This window comes from Vidua chalybeata, chromosome 27 (assembly GCF_026979565.1).
Source record: "Vidua chalybeata isolate OUT-0048 chromosome 27, bVidCha1 merged haplotype, whole genome shotgun sequence".
Lineage (NCBI taxonomy): Eukaryota > Metazoa > Chordata > Aves > Passeriformes > Viduidae > Vidua > Vidua chalybeata.
In genome coordinates, this window is record NC_071556.1 from 1,520,720 (window position 1) to 1,531,804 (window position 11,085).

Below are 11,085 nucleotides of genomic sequence, written 5' to 3' on the forward strand. Positions count from 1 at the left end.
CATGGGGGCAGACCTCGCAGGAGAAAACTCCCACTCCCAGCTGTGCTAGGGCTGCGGAACACCGAGCAGCAAAACCCCCGGGAAGCCACGGCCAAGCTGTGCTCGGGAGTGTCCCCAACACCTCCCTGCCCAAAGCTCTACAAAGAGCTTTACCCTGAGCTGCGGCGGGCTGGGCCGCGGGGTTCGGCCCGGGTTTGGTGTGAAGAGAGGCGAGGGCTGGACTCCGCTCTGGGGGTGCCTTGGGGGAGCCTTTGGGGCAGCACAAAGGTCCCTGCGGGGACAGGTTGGGACATTTCCAGTGACACCCACCCTGGGCCGGGCGCGCGGCCACCAGGTGGCATCAGGAGCCCACGGACGTGAGCGCGGGTGCCCAGAGAGGGTGAGGGTACGGAGGGTGGGTGTACAGGGACGGTGGGTGCACAGGCACCCAGAGAGGTGGGCACACAGGTACCCACGGACAGTGGGTACGTATCCAGGGAGGGTGGGTGCACAGGTACCTGGGGAAGGTGAGTTCACAGGTACCCAGGAATGGTGAGCACACAGGTACCCAGGGACATTGGGTGTATAGGTACCCACAGGCAGCGGGCACACAGGTACCTGGGGAAGGTGAAGGCACAGATACCCAGCATGGTGAGTGTACAGATACCACAGAAGGTGGGCACGCAGGTTCTCACAGAGGTGGGCACGCAGGTCCATGGGATGGTGAATGCACAGGCACCCTGGGAAGGTGTGTGCAGGAGTTACCAGGGAAGATGTGTGCACGGGTAACCGGGGGGGGGTGGATGTAGAGGTGCCCATGGAAGGAGAGGGCACAGATAACTCAAGCACCTGCAGCCTCGCAGGCATCCCTCACTCACTGCCAGCCCCATGCCAGCCCTGCAGAGGGGGTCCCTGGACCCTACTTTGTTAGTGAGGGTCACTCAGCTGACAAGGCTCCCTTGGCTAATGAGGGTCCCTTGGCTCTTGCAGACCAGGGGCCTTGGGGCTGCCAGCTCCAGCCCAGTGTGCCCCTGGCTCCTGGGGCTCCCCATGCACCCTCTGGTGCTGCTGTCCTGCTCACCAGGCCCTTCAGCTTTGGGGATCAGGGCACCTACTGGGGGACAAAGTCCCAGCAGCCCCGGCTGGGCAGGTGGAGCACAGGAGCTGCTCTGAGGGCAGTTGCAAGGGGACTGGGAGGTGCCTTGAGGGCACCTTGGGGGCTCTGAGGTCCCACCTGTGGCTGGGGCAGCATGGCTGGAGCTGGGGACACCGTGCTGGGGAGGTGGGGGCACGCAGAGCAGGGCAGGCCGGGCAGTGTGATATTAATACACATTTTCCTGTGATGTTCTGGCACAATTTTCAGAGCCAAAGCCGGAGGGAGCTCCTGGCCAACACAGTCTAGGTTTGTTGCTCTCCCTCTTCACTCTCTCCTCACCCCCAGATCCACCGATGCCCCCACCCCTGTGGCTCCCACAGCACCAGGATGTGTTGCTGGAACATCATCTCCATCTGTCCTTGAGCTGTGGGAGAGGAGAGGGGAGCTGCCTCCATCCCTGCCGGCATCAGCCCTCTCCACAGCATCTTCTCCGCCTGGGTTATCTAATGGCTGTGGCAGAGCCTTTAAATGTCACCCACTAAAGAGAGCACGACGGCGTCCGGGCAGGGAGGGGAGGCTGGGTGAGACAGGATGGGAAAAACAGGAGCAAAACAGTATCGATTTCCAGCCAATTATCACTGTTATCAAAGCAGAGCAATTAAAGGATGAGGCCACATCGCCAATACCCGGCTGCCCCTCGGAGGCGAGGCGCGGGCTCACCAGCTCTGTCAAACACACAAATACACAAACACATCCAAGCACCTTCCCTCTGTACATGTGTGTCCGTGTGTGCTCGGAGCACACGCGTGTGCTCACACAGACACACACACACACACACACACACACACACACACACACACAGAGGGGTCCTGAGCTCTGTGGCATCTGCTGAGCTTGTTTTCCCCGTGGAGTTAATCTCCCCAGCCCGCTTCACTGCCTCGTTCTCCGTGCAGCCAGGATGTGCCTCCATCTGGCTCTGGCTGAGCCCAGGGAGGGTGGAGGGCGCTGGGGACAGCTGGCAAAGCGCTGCCTGGGGTTCTCGCCCGACAAGGGGCTGGAGCTGTGGGAGCTTAGTGCATTTCTCCTCCTCAGGTCGTCTAAAATGTTCTCTCTCCGTGTGTCCATTCCTCCTTCTCCCTCCTCCTTCCCGCCACCCCAAGGTGCGGGGCCTGGCTCCGGCCCTGCTGCGCCCAGGGCTCTCTCAGGCTGCCAGCTGGGCACTCGCCCTGTGCATGGTTTTGGCTTCTTATGCTCTTGCAGGATGGAAGTTGGAGCCACACAGCTCTGAATGACACCATCCCTGTCACTCGGTTTGTTCAGCTGCAGCACAGGAGACTGAGGGGAGTCCTCCTGAGGGGAGGCAGAGGGGCAGGGGCTGAGCTCTGCTCTGGGCCAGGGACAGGAGGCCAGGAAGGGCTGGAGCTGTGCCAGGGCTTGGCATGGAGCTCAGGGAAAGGTTCTTCCCCCCGAGGCTGCTGGCACTGCCCAGGCTCCCCAGGGAATGGTCCCGGCCCCGAGGCTGCCAGAGCTCCAGGAGCGTTTGGCCAGCGCTCTCAGGGATGCTCAGGGTGGGCTTGGTGGGGTGGCTGTGCAGGGCCGGGGGCTGCACTGATGATCCTTGTTAGTCTTTTCTCACTCAGGATATTCCAGGATTTTATGATTCTATGATTCCATCACTGGTGGGTGGTATTTGGGAGCACCAAAGATGCCAGCAGGGACCAAACCTCTTGCTCAAAATGCAGCCCAGAGCCGTAACGGGGGGTTACACGTGGGCGATGTGCTGTGTCACAGCACAGTGACCCAGTGGCACTGGCACAGGGTGCCCAGAGCAGCAGTGGCTGCCCCTGGATTCACTGGATGTGTCCAAGGCCAGGTTAGCCAGGGATTGGAGGAACCTGAGCTCGTGGAAGGTGTCCCTGCCATGGCAGGGGGCGGACTGGATGGGCTTTAAGGTCCCTCCCAAGCCAAGCCAGTCTGGGGTTATACAAACACTCACAGTGTACGGCTTGAGACGTGGCAGTGTGATTCCAGTACTTGGAGGGTCAACCCACAGGTGGGGTCAATCCCTGGGCAGACCCCAAAGCCCCCAAAGCCTCCCCCAAAGCCTCCCCCTCCCAGCCTGGCAGCCTTGTCCCCAAGGGCTGCACTACCCACATCCAGTGGCACAGCTTGAGAGCGTCATCTCCAGCAGCCACGCCAGAAGGTGCTTCCCAAGCATCTGGGGAGGAAGGAAAACTGAGCTCTGGTCCTGTTGCCCGGGAGGAAGTTTATAGGGAAAACCACGGAGGCTGACAATGGCAGGAGCCCTGTGCTCCTTGTCTGGCCTTGGCCACACTTCTCCACCGCTCAGGAGCCCCATGCTGGCTCTCACCACTGAGAATTGCTGCTTCCCTCGGGAACGAGCAGGACCTGAGCCCCGATACCCTGCCTGGTCACTGGCCACCCACACTTCCCTGTCCCCTGGATGCTGGCTGTGCACAGCTAACACATTAACCTAGTGCTGCGCCAGCCCCCGGCCCCGCGCTCCCTGCCTGTGTGACACACATCTGGGTGAGCAGAGAGGTGTAGGGGGGCATCAAATCCTTTTAAAAGGCTCAGTGGGTTAGAAACCCCCTTGCAATTACCACCTTCTCCTTGTCTGGTGCACACAAAGGACCCTCCAGGGCGCTGGGCATGTTCCTGACAAACCCAACACAGCCGCGGGAGCCAGGAGGAAGGGACGGACGCAGGAGCCTTTTCAGACTCTGCTATTTGGTTGCAAACTGCTTAATTTCCTGAACAAAATGATATTTTTGTTGTTGTTGTTGTTTTGATGGAAAGGACAGCACTTTTTTGGCATGGTACAATCCCAGGGCTATTCATCCGTCACCACAGCAACGAGCTCCATCAATGGCCATCCGAGATTGCGGATGATTAGAGACAACATGTAAAAGGTGGAAGACGCTGGGCACCTCGAAAACCTCGTCTTCCCAAATGACTTGAATTATCCTCATTATTTCTCCCCGGCCAATTCTCTCCCCAGTCTGCAGGAGACGTCGCTGTTATATAAACACGGGAAGAGCCAAGTTATGAGAGCAGGCGGATGAGAAGGGAATGGTCCCTTCTGGTGGGGGCTGACCTGGAAAGCTCATGACATGGAGGATGAAACCCTCAGAGATGCTCAGGGCATCCTTCTGTGCCTGGAAGTGGGAAGGAGTGGGGCCATGCTGCTGTCAGGGCAGTGGGGACCATGGCTGAGCCTTGGGGTGGGGTGACCACGACCTCTGCTCTTCCCAGTCCTGCAGGACCTCCTGCAACTCTTCCCTGAACTGTGCCAGTCCATTCCAGGGACACAGTGAGGAGCTTCGTGTTGGTTTGCTCTTGTAGCACCTCAAGGACCCAGCCCATCACTACCATCAGTTTTTGGGGTAAACCAGGGAGAAAGAGGTCACTGGAGCCTGGCAAAGGTGTGACATGTCCCAGTGGAGGGACTTCCTGTGGTGACAGTGTCCTGAAACATGGCAGCCCTGAAACTTTAATGCCCACCTGCAATATTCATGGTGCTTTCGACAGCAGCAAGGTGGGAATTGTGCAGAGCAGCCTGAATATTTCATGGGGGGGTTCTGCACTGGGATTTTGGGGACAGTTTCCTCCACTGCCACCGCAGCCCCACCCTGCCATGGAGTCTGAGCTATCCTGTGTGAAGGAAGAGTGATGACACCCTGATCTGCAGCCAAAGAGTCCCTCAGAAATAATCAATGCATGTTTTGGCCCCTGCCCAGGGTGGGAGGAGAGGTCATGTCCTTTTGGGCATCTCTCTGCTCTGGGGGGTCAGGAGACCCCGGGTCTCCAGGGTGACCTCCCAAACTGGCTTTGGTGAATGTCCCCCACTCTGAGTCCCACAGCACCACAGAGGGGCCTCAAGTGCCCACCCTGGGCTGGGCTGTCCTGATGTCACTACAAGGGACAGAGACAGAAGCTGTCCCCAGTCCTGTCCTCTCTGGCTGCTGCAGGGTTGTTTCCTTGCTAGAGGCCCTTGTCCCAGGGCCATGTGGAGGCGTGGGAGGTGATGGTCACACGGGTGGCTGGGATCCAGGTCAGCTCTCCATTGGGACATCCCCACGGCGATCCAGGTGCTCACAGCCAGTGTTACACAGGATCCTGACCAGAACCGACCCAGCCCGGGATGGCAAAAGGTCCCCAGAGCGGTGACACCGCAGTGGGGGGGGGAGGTGACGGTGAGAACATCAGGGGAGAGCAGCCCCTCCCCAGCCCCTCCCCAGCCCCTCCCCAGCCCCTCCCCAGCCCCTCTCCAGCCCCTCTCCAGCCCCTTGGCTGTAGCCCTTCCTGAGCACTCCCTGCCTGCTCTGCAGCAGCTCTGGGGGGCTGCTGGGGGGTGGCTGCCTCTGAAGTCCCCTTAGCTGGAGCCCCAAGGGCAGCAGAGCCCTCCATGGCAGGGACAGGGCTCAAGCACCCTTGTGGTTCCAGCAGAGCCACCACCTCTGCAGAGCCCATCATGGTGCATGTCCCCTCCTCACTCTGTGCCTCAGTTTCCCCTCTGTGTCCTGGGGATGAGCCCTCTGTCTAGGGTATTTTCCAGGACCTCAGGCAAGGGAATGGGATATCAGTGGGCTCCTGACTCCATCCAGGGACAGACCCCAGCCCTGAGCACACTGATGGGAAGGGTGGCCAGGGGACACGAGTGCCCATCCTTCTCTTCATCCGATGGAGCAGCACAAGGAGGCAGAGTGTGGGCACTTCCCCCGAGCTCAGCACCGGGCAGGATCAGCTTTGCTTCCCTTCTGGAAGGATGTTGGGGCTTGCTCTTGCAGCAGGGGACTGGGGACTGCTGTCACCTCCCCTGAATGGCTCCTGGGGTACAGGGACATGAGGGACAGTTCTGCCCCAGGGTGGGAAAGGTGGCTGTCCTTGGGGCAGTGGTTGGTCCTGGAAAGCAAACCCTGCACCGTTTTGACCTCCTTTTCTGCTGGAGCCACCCTTGCTATCCCCCAGTGCCACATGTGAGCTGCTGGCACCTCTGCTCTGGGACATTTGGGCCATTCAGGGGTCCATGTGCAGGCTCCTGCCTTGGGCTCTTCCCCTCCTTCAGTCCCCACTGTGTCCCCGGTCCCCTTGCTTAGGAACGCACCCCCAATCCTGCCTGCCCTCAGCTCCCCAAGTTCCCCTTTGGGTCCCATCTGCTCCCCAGCAATGCCAGCACCTCAGGGCAGGGGAGGAATGGCCAAAACCACAACAGGGAGCCGTGGCTCTGATCAGGCTCGATTGGAGCCGAAAATTAACAACAAGAGAAGATCAATAAGGGAAGCAGCTGTGCTGCAGCCAGGGACAGGGACTGGGCTGGGGCCCCTCCTGCCACCCAGGGGTCCACGGAGCCCCTCTCTGGCCCCCTCTGCCACCTCAGTGCCGGGCCTCTGCTGGCATCCCGCATTCTCACGGGAGGAGGATGGGAGATGCACATGTGAGGCTTAGCCAGGTCCCCCGGGCAACCAGCCACCACCAGGCTGGGGGTGACAACGGGGGGACCCCCCCACACATCTCGCAGACCCCAGGCCACACAGGCAACGCAGCCGGAGCCCACGCTCCAGGTCAGGGAGCTGCGGGGTGGGAGAAGGAGTTAATTCCTACACCGAAAAGCTCTTTGCCGGCATCTCGTCTCTAATGGAAGAGTCATGTCGGATTAGCGGGCGGGCGCGCGAGGCGCCGAGCGAGCGCCCGGCCTGCCGGCCCCGGCCCCGGGGACAGCCGGGGAAGCCATGCGGAATGGCAGATCTGGGCCACTGTGCCAGCGCCGGCGGGGGCCACGCCGCCACCACGGCCGAGGACGGCCGCGAGGAGCAGCCCCGTGGAGCTCCCACGCGGGTTTCCATCCCCGTCCACTCCCGGAGCCCGGGGATGCTTCTCCTCTGTTCCCAGCCCAGCCAGGGGCTCAGAAGGAAAGAAGGAAGAAAGGAAGGAAAGGACGCCCCAAGCCCTGGCGGCTCCGCAGCCGCTGCAATCCAATCGCCGAGGGCGAGCAGTGCCCGGGCGATGGAAAAGTGGGTCAGGCACATTGGACACCATGTGCTCCTCCTCTCCTTTCACACTCCTTATCGCAGACCCGATGGTAAATAAACCAGCCCGTCTCCCCAGCAACCCAGGCGGGCGCTGGGCTGTGCCGGGAGCGGAGTCCAAGGTGAGCCACAGTGGCAGCCATGGGAGCCAGCCCGGCCAGCTGGGAGCCAGGGATGAGCAGGAACCCCCAGCCCGTGGCGAGTGCAGGGTCTGCTCGGCAGCCAGGGAGCACCACCCCGGTCTGGTGGGATGGAAATGTGGGGAAGGCCCATGTCCTGGTGCGATGCTGCCCCTACAAAGGCCACTGAGTTCTCCCGAGCTGTTCACTGGTTCTGGCAGAGCCCAAGATGGAAAAACGCTATAAAATGGGGATATTTGCCCCAAGGAAGCTTAGTGAGGTATTTGAGGCACCTTGTCTCCCTTGGGATCTGTCAGCAGGAGCAATGGCTGAGAGCATCAGAGCATCCCTGACCCACTGACCTGTAAAAACGAGGCATCCCAGAGGGGCCCCACCCTGTATCATCCCACCGAGCATCCCCCTCCTCAGGTAACCCCAGTGGCTCCCCCGAGGCAGGGCTGGGTTGCTGCCACCCCCCCTCCAGCTGCTTAAACCAAGCAGAGCCCTTTGTTTTCTCCTTTCATATTATTTAATTCTCCTCTCCTCACTTGCACTGCAGGGGCAGTGGCTAAGCCCAGGGCTTTGCTAAGCTGGGATCGTATTAAAAGAGCAGAGAGGAAGAGAGTTTCTGGTGCTAAGCTGCTTGTGGTAACAAAGATGGATTTAAGGAAATTGCTCCCATAGCGATATTATTGCCCAAAAGCACCCAGTCCCAAGGGAAAACGGCTGGGGATGCAGGGAAAGGCCCTGGGAGGTTCCAGCTGGGAAGCACCAGCAGCAGCACTGGCACTGCAGGGCTGGGGGTCTTGTGTGGGGCCACCAGGTGAATCCCTTGGAGGCCACAGCTGGAGTTGGGACCCATAACCAGAGCTGAGCCCCTCAGCCGGGGCCGGCACCGGCCCGTTGGTGCTGGCCAGTGGTGGGTGGCTCACCTGGGCTTTGGCTGTATTAAAAGCTAAGCCCTCTGGCACAGCTTTTTCCAGAGCAGCAGCCAAAAAGGTGCTTACGGGGCCAAGGCGGGCGCCTGCCAAGCCCTAATTAGGGCCGCTCAGCGGTGCAGGCGCTAATGCGCAACCCTTCGCCTCTGGAGAGCAGGACTGAACACACGGGATCACCTCGGGGTGAGAGTGCTGGGCTTGGGGTGTTTGCTGAGAGGGGAAAAACCTTCCTTCCTTCCCAAAATTGCACCAGATGGGAGCTGCCAAGCCTTCCTGGGCCACCAGTGCTTGGCATCCCCAAAGCAGCGGGATGCAGAGTGACCAGAGCCCGAGCACGGGGAGGGCCAGCAGCAGAGTTCTGAGCACTTTCCTCTTCCCTGCTCTTTACCTCGCCTTCTCTCTGCATTAACATGTTAACTCTGGCCAAGAGCTTTTCCCACTGACCTACTGATCTTTCCTATTTCGGTCCCTGGAATTAAGGGATTGCTGGGATTAACTTGCACTAAAGCCTCCAGATCAGCTCTGGAACGGGACACCCAGGTACGGGCAACATGGGCAGCCCGGGGCACCGGGGGCAGGAGGAGCGAGCCCGGCAGTGCCTGCTGGCTCCAGCACGGGTGGGGCAGGGCAGCACCCCACACCCGAGCAGCTCAGGTGCTGTCAGCTCCGCTCCTGCTTCTCCCATTGCCAGGGTTTTGGACCTGCTGTGGTCAGGGCTGGGCACCCACAGGGGTGATAGGCAGGTTGGGGTGCCCAGAGCCCCCCAGCAGGGATGGATGGGTGCTCTGAGGACCAGGGTCTGTCCTGGCAGCAGGGATGCCACCAAGGGGCTGTACAGCCTCCAAGCCCCTTCCCCAGGGAGCAGCTGCTTCCCATGGCAGGGCCCTGAGTGGGCAGCCAGGACCAGACCTTGACCAGCACCATTTTCCTGCTGCCAGCCCCAGCCTGGGGTCCCACAGTCATCCCCAGCTGAGCCCTGGAGGGGGAATGCTCCTGGCACCTGCCACATTCTCTGCCTGCCCCACAGGGCGATGCCCCAGTGCCACCAGCCCCCGGAGACTCAGTACTGGTGGTAAAGACAGGGCCACCAAGATGGTGGCCCTGAGCCATGGGCTATCTTTTTGCAGTATTTCCTCAATATTCCAACATGGGGGCAAAATAAAATCTCCAAATACACATTTTTCACCCTAGATTGGAGATTCCCCTCAAAGGCAGGTGGCTTTTCCACCTGGAGGGACCATCCCACATCCCTGCCCCAGCCCTAGGGACCGTGTCACTGCCAAGTGCCCCCATCTGCCCCGGGACCCCCGTGCTCACCGCCGGGCACGGGAGAAGCAGCATCACATGAAACTCAGCAATTTTGTGGCTGGGAAGTTCAAAAAGATGGAGGTGAAGGAGGGGCTGGGGGGGGGGCAGGAACAACCCAGCTTTGAAGGAGCCTGGAGATTAACTCAAGGCCATGGTTGAGGCTCGGAGACTTTTACAGCAAAACCTCATTAAGGCGGGAGTGGGGGGAACGGGGGGAGTCAGGAAATCTTCTAAGCAGGAAGAAAAATGTTTGATTCAGCAGAAACAAGTGGGAAAAAAGCCCCCTTGAGTCCCCCCACTCCGCTTTTATCTGTCCCGGGGGGATCGGGGCGGAATATGAAATTGCCCCTTTCCTCTTTCCTGTTTATCTCCTAATTATTACGCTGGAGATTCGGCAGCACCGCACGGTGCCCGGGACGGTGCCAAGCCGAGGCTGCGCCGCCCGAGCCGGGGGCGAGTGCCGGGGAGAGCTGCCTGGGGAGCCCCCTGCACCCCACGCTGCTGGGCTGAGCCCCCTGGGGCGCCAGGGAGGGAGGGGACGGTGTTGGGGGGTCCAGGACCATCCTTCAAGTGCCAATTTGGGCATCATTTGTGCAATGAGGTGAGTCAGGGCTCTGCAGCCCGGGCCAGGGAGACGCTGCCTTTGCCCCTCCCGGGGACCACAGAACCCAGTGGGGGGAGCAGGGGGTGGGCTCGGACAAGGGCCAGGGCAACCAGGGGCAAAGGGAGCAAAGCCCCCCCAGGGCGGGCCCTGCAGCCTCCCACGGTCACCCAACACCGCGGCCCACTGACCTACTTGGAGCAGCTCTGCGGCACGGGAGTGCGGGATGGGGATGGAGAGAGGGACAGGGATGGGGACAGGGACAGGGATGGGGGTGGAAACAGGGATAGGGATGGACACAGGGACGGGAATGGAGACAGGGATGGGGTTGGAGAGAAGGACAGGGACAGGGATGGAGAGAGGGACGGGGATGGAGACAGGGACAGGGATGGAGACAGGGATAAGGATGCAGATGGACAGGGATGCAGGAAGAGACAGGGATGCAAACAGTGATGGGGATGCAGGCAGGGATGGGGGTGCAGAGGGGAATGGAGATGCAGACAGATGGGGATGCAGGCAGGGATGGGGATGCAGGCAGGGACGGGGATGCTGTGCTCACCCCAGTGGACACCCACAGCTGCTGCACGGGGCACAGTGGGATCCAGCCCGGCCATGGTTCCCCCCCCCCCCAGCCCCTAACGAAGGCTCAGCAGTCACTAATTGCTTGGGACACCCCTCGGGGTGTGGGGGGAGACTGAATGTTCCTCCCCCGGCAGCTCTGTTGGCCACGGCTCCAATTAGCCTCGTTATCCTGCGTCGCTGCTGATTAGGGGCTGGGTAATTGCCCGGCGTTTGGTGTCCCTTAGAGCCACATGGCAGCAGCTATTGCATAAGCACTGGGCAGGCGTTACGTGAGCCGTGAGCAACTCAGGCCAGCCCGGGGGCTCCGGTTACACCTGGCCCTGATGCCCCCCAGCTCCCGGCCTCGGGCTGTGACAGGGAGAGCGCTGCACAGGCTGCAGGACTCAGGGGTGCACCCCACTGCTGCCTCAGT